Genomic DNA, 7,172 nt, shown 5'->3' on the forward strand with positions numbered 1-7,172 from the left:
GTTCGCCTCGGGCAAATAGGGGCATCTCGATCACCACTGAAGCGTCGCCGACTCTACTATGATACTTCCAGTTTTCCAAGGGAGAAAGCCAGGGGGGAATGGCCCTTGAAGGAAGGCAACTCTGAAGAGAGCTAAAGGGGCCAAAGAAGGCTCCCTTGCCGAGAGTCCTGCTGGGGGCTACGTGGCGCTGCAAGGCCGCGGCGGGCCAAACGGTTCCCCGGCTGTTAGCTGAGAATCCGTTCGGCCACCCTTGCCCCTCCCCGCTGCGCTCCCCTTACCCCCGCGGCTCAGCCGGGCAGATTTTTTTCTTCCTTTCTTTTTGTTTTGTTTCGGTTCCTGCCGGTCAGAATCTTTTGCCAGGAAGACAGCGCCCTCTCTCTGCTCCGCTGACCTCCCGCGCCTCGTTCTCGCCGCCGCCCTCCCGGGCCCTGTCCCGTCCTTCCTCACGCCCCAGTAACCTCCTCGGGGAACAACTCTAGAGAGCAGCGGGGTCCGACCTGCTAAAGTCCGGGCGCCCCGGGCTGGCCGGCCTGAGCGTCCGACTTCTGCCTGCTTGGCTGAGAGGAGCCGTCCTGGGCGAAGACGCGGCGCTGGGGAACTCGCGCACTGCCCCGGGGAGGGGTTCCTGGCGCAGCCGGAGGGGTAGGGGTGAGGCCGGGTTGGGCACGACCCGCTACCGGGCGGGGCAGCGAGCACGCGGCGCGATGAGCTATCCCGGGCTCTGGCGCTCCGGGAAGTGGCCGCGCGCGCGCACCTGACAGGCTTACCCAGGACCCCAGGTGGGGCAGGCGAAACGTGGGTAGGGGTGGAGTGTGAACTTGAGGAGAGACAGGGAAAACTCTTAAGGCCTTGTTCTGAGCCCAAAAGCGCCTCTTGCCGTCCGCCTGCTGCCTGGAAGCCTCACCCATGACCGCTTCCAGGAGGGCTGCGCCAAGCACTGCAACGGTGCTGGAAATGTTGCAAGCCCCAAGCCCAGGCGGGCGGGCCAGACGCGCGGAAGGAAATGGGTGAGTGGGCATCTTCCCAGCACCCTCCACCCAGTATGTCTTTCCCCGCAGCTCCGAGGACTAGTGCTTCAGACAAATTCCGCGCGGCCCTCTCGGGAGCAAAGACAGTCAAGTTTCCGCGAAAATCTGGATCCTTTAGAACCCAAACAACGTACTCATGTGGAAATGCAAAAACATTTCCCATGGTGTGGATTTGCCCTGACGCTGATACAGGCCTGAGGTGCAACCACCCACCCACCCCCTCCCGGCGCCCAGGAGCCACAGGAAAAGCTCGCCTGGAGCTAACCCGGCTACAGAGTGCAAGCGGCTCCCAGAAATGCACTAATTGAGTCACAAACCACCCGTCGCCCCTAACAAAGCGATCCATCTCGGCAGCTCAGCGCTCAATTTGTCCGCAGCACTTTCTTCTGCAATTCAGAAGCATTATCTTGTTTTTAAAAGTATCGCGGCAGAAACGTGGCAATTATCCTGGGCTCGGGTTACGCTAAATGGCTTTAGTCTGAGAAATGGAAGAATACAAATCCTGAGAACGTGCTGATCGCCTCGCTGCCGGGCCTGGACCAGGGGTAGGGGAAGCGAGCGCGATTTCCGCTGGGAAGAGGGAGGTACAGCGCGAGTTCCCACTCTTGGTCCTTTCTCCCACTGGCACCAGCAGAAAGAAGTGTTGGGCCTTTGTTCGTAGAGGTTAAGGATTCTGAGCGATGGCCCCTCAGAAGTCAGGAGAGAAGGGGTCGTATCCCGACACAACCCGGCCAAGCTTCTGGCCTCAGCTTTGGGTCAGAAACAGGTTGGGAGCCTCAGGCACTGCTGGGGTAAGGTAGGGAAGAGAGGTCAAGGGTCAGCAGAGTAGATGGGGAAGAATCCAGGTCCTTTCGGGATAACTACACTAAAATTGTAAGGGTGGATAGTTTTGCAAGAAAATAAACAGGCGAAAGGAGGAGGCAGCTCTGAGGAATGGGGAGATGGGTTCACTCCTGAGCGAGGGGCCGGCCTGGCCCGGGAGCCGGGGCGGGCAGCGCAGGGTAAGAACCCAAGTGAGCTGGAGAGGCCGAGAGACCACGAGGCGTCTTCGTACCAGGGGGAAAAATGCTAAAAGAATCTTCATCTTGGTCCTCCAGGGTGCGTTCGGATCTGCAAAATGGGGAGAAAAGAAAAGAGAGTAGCGAAAGGAGTTCGGGTGCCAGCGTCCGGCGTGCAGTCGCCTTGCTCGCCCCTGCCGCCCAGCCCGCAGTGGTAGCCACGCTGTGCGCGTGTCTCTTTCTCCTTCTGCTCAGACCAGCCCCCACATCTTGAAGTAATCAGCAGCCGAGAAGGGACTCGTCCCCCTGGCATCTCAGGTTAAAGAAGGAGGTCCAGGAAAATGTGGTAGAGCCATTACAAGAAACCCGAGCCGCAGTCATCAGGGACTCCAATTGCCATCGCATTAGGATTGATTAGAGACCAGCAGTACCGTAATGACCCGGAAAGAAGGGCAGCCGGGGATTATTAATATCAGAATGTGGCAGAGTAGGGGCGTGAGGGGAGGGAGGGAAGAGCAAAGTGGGGAGGGAGACGTTTTAAGTTACTAGGATTTATATGTAAGTGCAGGCTTACCTGAGGAAACCGGATAGTCAATGAATCACGCAAACAATAAATCTAATTTCATCTAAAATTTCACGAAGCCTGATTTTTTTTTTTTGGGGGGCGGGGGGGAGTAAAACCATCGTGAAAACCTGGATCACATCTTAGTTTTTATAAACATGTAGTTACATAAATCATTTTAAGAATCCAAGTGAAGAGATGGGAAGGGTTGCTGGGTGTTCACTTACCTTACCAATGGGCCTCTGGAAAAAAAAAAAAAAGATTTTTAGAGTGTATTTTTGAGTCACTCTGGATCTTCCCTCCAGGGCTATGGGGCAATAGAGTGGACAGTTTTGCAAAATTTGAAGAGGAGTAATAAAACAAATTTTAATCGAAACAGTGATAACTGGGTAGAGGGGTTTTGTTTTGTTTTGTTGGAGAAAACAACCATCAGAATCCCTAAGAGATGTAGAGAAGAGAGTGGTTTGTCTCCTTCCTCGGATTGTGAGCCAAAACAAATCAGCCCCTGATGGTCTGGGCTGAAACGCAGCTCACTGGATAATTAACTCCATCTTTCCAGTCCACCCTAACTGTTTATTTAGTGTCACCCTGCATTACTGTCACTAGCACTTTCTTCTGAACAGGAGGAGCTGCAGGCTTTCACCTCCCAAAAGGAAATTCTTCTTAGCTTAGACAGATGCAGTATTCAGGATGTACATTAGTTGAGAAAAAAAGTTGATTGGAAACCCAATGGAAGATAAGGACTCTTGGAGAGTATCTTTTTTGAAAACTTGCCCTAAGGCGATACTAATAAAGAGAAGGGGACAAGAATGTCTTAAACTCTTAAGAATGAATTCTCATAACACTCTCCTTCACTTTGCAGAAAGGTGCTTGGCACCGATGTTGAGTGGCGTCTTCTGGCTCAAATCTGGCTTTTGGCGAGTCCCTGGGAGTGAACCTCCTGAAAGCACAGCTGAAGTCGGCCCTTTTCCCCTAACTGGCCAATCCACCTTCTTCCGCTCTAACCATGGGTGCCCCCATCTTTTAACGACGCCACAGCGCAGTGTGGGGGGTTCCCACCGACTGACCCGACTCCCAGGCCCTGACTGAGTCCCCTGGGTGTGCGACATCAGCATGCTGTCTGTGAACCCTCACAGCGCTTGATCGCAGATCAGAAAGAAACAGGCGCAGGAGCCTAGAGCCGTGAGTAAGGGAGGGTAACAAAGAAATAAAGAGATACAGAATGGGGGCGGGGCGGGGAGGGAGAGAGGGAAGGAGTAGGGGAGAGGGAAAGAGGGAGAGAAAGAGGGAGAAGGGGGGAACAATGAGAAGACTGAGACAGGAAAAGAGGGAGAGAAGGTGAGATAGAAATAAGATAGACTGAAAGAGAATTAAAGAATGAGAAACAGGTTCACACACAGAATACATGAGCTTCCTCTTTCAGATTGAAAAGAGAATGTGAGAGAGAGAGAGAGAGAGAGAGATTCATAGAGAGACCAGACGTGGGGACACACACACACACACACACACACACACACACACACACACACACACACACACACACACAGGATAACCCCTCCAAATACATACATCTCAGCTCTGTTCCCCTGCAATCTGAATTCTATCGAGGTGTTGTCTCTCAGTCTTTCTCTCTCTCTCTTTCTCTCCCTCCCTCCGCCCCGGGACAATGTGGAGACTGTATTTTCAGGAGCCGCGCGGGGCGGCAGCGTTTTTAGCAGCAAGCGGGGCTGGAAGCTCTGTTTGTCCAGGTGTGGGTGAGGGCGGGGGTCGGGGGTCGACGGTCCCCCTTCTCCCCTCGCGTCTTGGGCTAGCGCTGAGTTTTCGCACCAAGGAAAAAGCGGGAGGTTCTGCTCGCAGGCTTCCCGCTTCCAGGAGAAAACTCCCTTCATACATACATAAATATATTAAGAGATTAGACAAATCTTCATTGTTCAGAAATAAGCCGTGGAGGCCGGCCGGCTCTCCCTCGGTCCGGCCTAGCATGGCTGAAAGAGAGGGAGGGAGAGAGGCGGGGGCCGTGCGGATCCGGTGTCACGTTGCAGATTCCCACTAAAGATAACGAAACGTGATCTATTTTTCAGAACAGCAAGTGGATGGGAAAGAACCTTGACAACACAAAACTCATTTACTAATGGACTGGTTTTGGGTTTCTCTTCTCCTGGTCCGCAAACCGCCCTGCCTGAGCCCTCGGCCTATTCAGACCTCTCCAGGAGTGAAATCCCCCAGGAGGCAGGTGGGCGGCTGCTCCCGCGTTGCGCCCGCCGTCCGAGTCCGGGATCCCAAAGGCCGAAGGCACCCGGAGTTTCCGACCAAGAAGAAGAAAAAGACGAATGTTATGTTGTCACATTCGTCTTTGGGGGAGTCCCTGCACTGTCCTAGAGCGACGACGCTAATTTACTGAACACCTCCAGATGCTCTTCCCTTCCAAATATCTGTAGGTAGAGTAGGATTCCCGCTGTCGTTCTTGATGGCGAAGGAATTCCAAGAAAGCGGGCCCAGAGCACCAAAGCATCTCGCTCCAAGCCAGAAGGGAAACAAGTGGGACCCAGCCAGAAATTTTTGAACCAAGGCCTTATGTCAGCCCAGCCAGAAATCGCAGTAGCAACTAGTGCCTCCGCACTGGTCTTTCTGTAGACCAGTTGTGCGCACCCCCGGCCATTACCTGTACAGAAGAGATACAGAAGAGCTGAAACTTGGCGTCGGGCACCGCTCACCAGCCGCGTTACCCTCGGGAGCCGCGATGCGGTGAGGGCAGCAGCTAGAGTTGGTCGTTCCCTTTAAATCTCGGACGCATCTCTGTTTTTCTTGTGATTTGCATTGACAGCGAAGGTTTTAAGTTACTAGAACAACCCAAACCTTTCTGTGTGCGATTTAAAATGGATCATTTGGTTTATGTGGTTTGTAAATTCATGTCATTTTACTTCTTTTAGTGGTTTTCAGTGAAAGGTTCCATTTTGGGAAACCTTATATATCCGAGCCAATAATTAACATTTATAACAATTGGTTCCCCTATCCAAGGGATCGAAATAGCAGGTAGGCTCGTTAGTACAAAGCGAATGGCACTTTTCCTTTCCAGTTACGCGATCTGTTGGATTAAGCGCACGGAGAAAAGCTTGCCGGCCCGGGCACGGCCTGAGGATGATCACCACTGCTCATCAATCCCGGTCTCCGCAATCATGGTTCCACGCGGTCATCTTCCCACTTGTCGCCAGTGTCTAGTATGTCCTGGTTCCTTTTGAAGAGAGATGAAAAGAAGTGGGCAGGAAGGTTTGGAGGAAGCAGGAAAAAAGGTGGTCATATTGGTATCTAATTGCTATCTTTCGGCACCCCCCTCTTCCCCTGTAAATTTATACCTGCCGTTATTTGTCCAAGCTATGCCTCATTTCCTTATACAAAATTGTTCATTATAAAGTACACCCCGTACTCAACTTACCGTTTATCTTTTGAGAGCTGTGACTGTACTTACAGACACCTGCCCCACGACACACATATCCTAATTCTGTGCACTTGCTCCAGACTTTAGGGTATTAACTGAGTTTTAGAGCCGAGTTTAAAACTCTGTTCTGGTCCTCACACAGCTGCCATGTCAGTAAGGACTGTTCCAAGCAGACATTCCTTCTGGCAGGACACTGCCGCCTCTTAAAACTTCATCTGAAACATCATGAGTACTAAAATAAGATGGCGAGGGAAAATTACCAGACACATGGGCTTGGGCTCAGCCATGCCAGGCTTCCAGTTTAGAAAATAAGTCATTGGGCGTACCATGTGGTAGGGGCTCTTTTGAAATAATATGCACCTATTAAATACACTTTAAAATAATGCCAAATGTAATGAAATATCAGCATCTGTTTCCAAGATCTAATTGCATGAGATACTGCAGATTTTCAATGATGCAAAAAGCATTGTTTGGGGAGTTCAGCAGAGAAGCAGCTTCTCTCTACTTGGAATATCTCAAGAGTCAGCCAGGAAGGGGAAACCCTTCCTAAGTTTAAAATGTATATTGCAGGATACACTGGGCTGAGTGCATTATCTTAAAACCATATAAATAATACAAGGGAAAACCCACACAATGCTTCTATTCTCCCATTTTGTCTCAATACGCAAAGGGTTCTGTGAATCTGGGCTCTGTCTGATGGAATCAAAACATTTAAAGAAGACAAGCAAGTTTAAAGAGCCTTGAGTTTGTTCTTTGCATTCACTAAGAGGGTGCATTTAAATCAAAAGTATTTTTGAAGTGTACTTACAATTCTGTTTTGAACTTATCTAATCAGAGATAAGTATAGTCATAAAGTCACTCTCCTTCAACCACTCGGCTCATGAGCTTCCTCTTTCAGATTGAAAAGAGAATGTGAGAGAGAGAGAGAGAGAGAGATTGATTCATAGAGAGACCAGACGTGGGGACACACACACACACACACACACAGGATAACCCCTCCAAATACATACATCTCAGCTCTGTTCCCCTGCAATCTGAATTCTATCGAGGTGTTGTCTCTCAGTCTTTCTCTCTCTCTCTCTCTCCCTCCCCCCGCCCCGGGACAATGTGGAGACTGTATTTTCAGGAGCCGCGCGGGGCGGCAGCGT

At 51.2% G+C, this 7,172-nt stretch overlaps 1 long non-coding RNA gene across 1 annotated transcript; it reads left to right on the forward strand.

The window, feature by feature from the left end:
- Positions 1–273: 273 nt before the first annotated feature.
- On the forward strand, positions 274–6,066 carry LOC111735679. The gene is made up of 3 exons (XR_002778916.1): positions 274–642; positions 3,451–3,770; positions 4,670–6,066. It is a non-coding gene; the product is annotated as an uncharacterized LOC111735679 (long non-coding RNA).
- The last annotated feature ends 1,106 nt before the right edge of the window (positions 6,067–7,172 follow it).

Source organism: Pteropus vampyrus, unplaced genomic scaffold (genome assembly GCF_000151845.1).
Source record: "Pteropus vampyrus isolate Shadow unplaced genomic scaffold, Pvam_2.0 Scaffold15, whole genome shotgun sequence".
Lineage (NCBI taxonomy): Eukaryota > Metazoa > Chordata > Mammalia > Chiroptera > Pteropodidae > Pteropus > Pteropus vampyrus.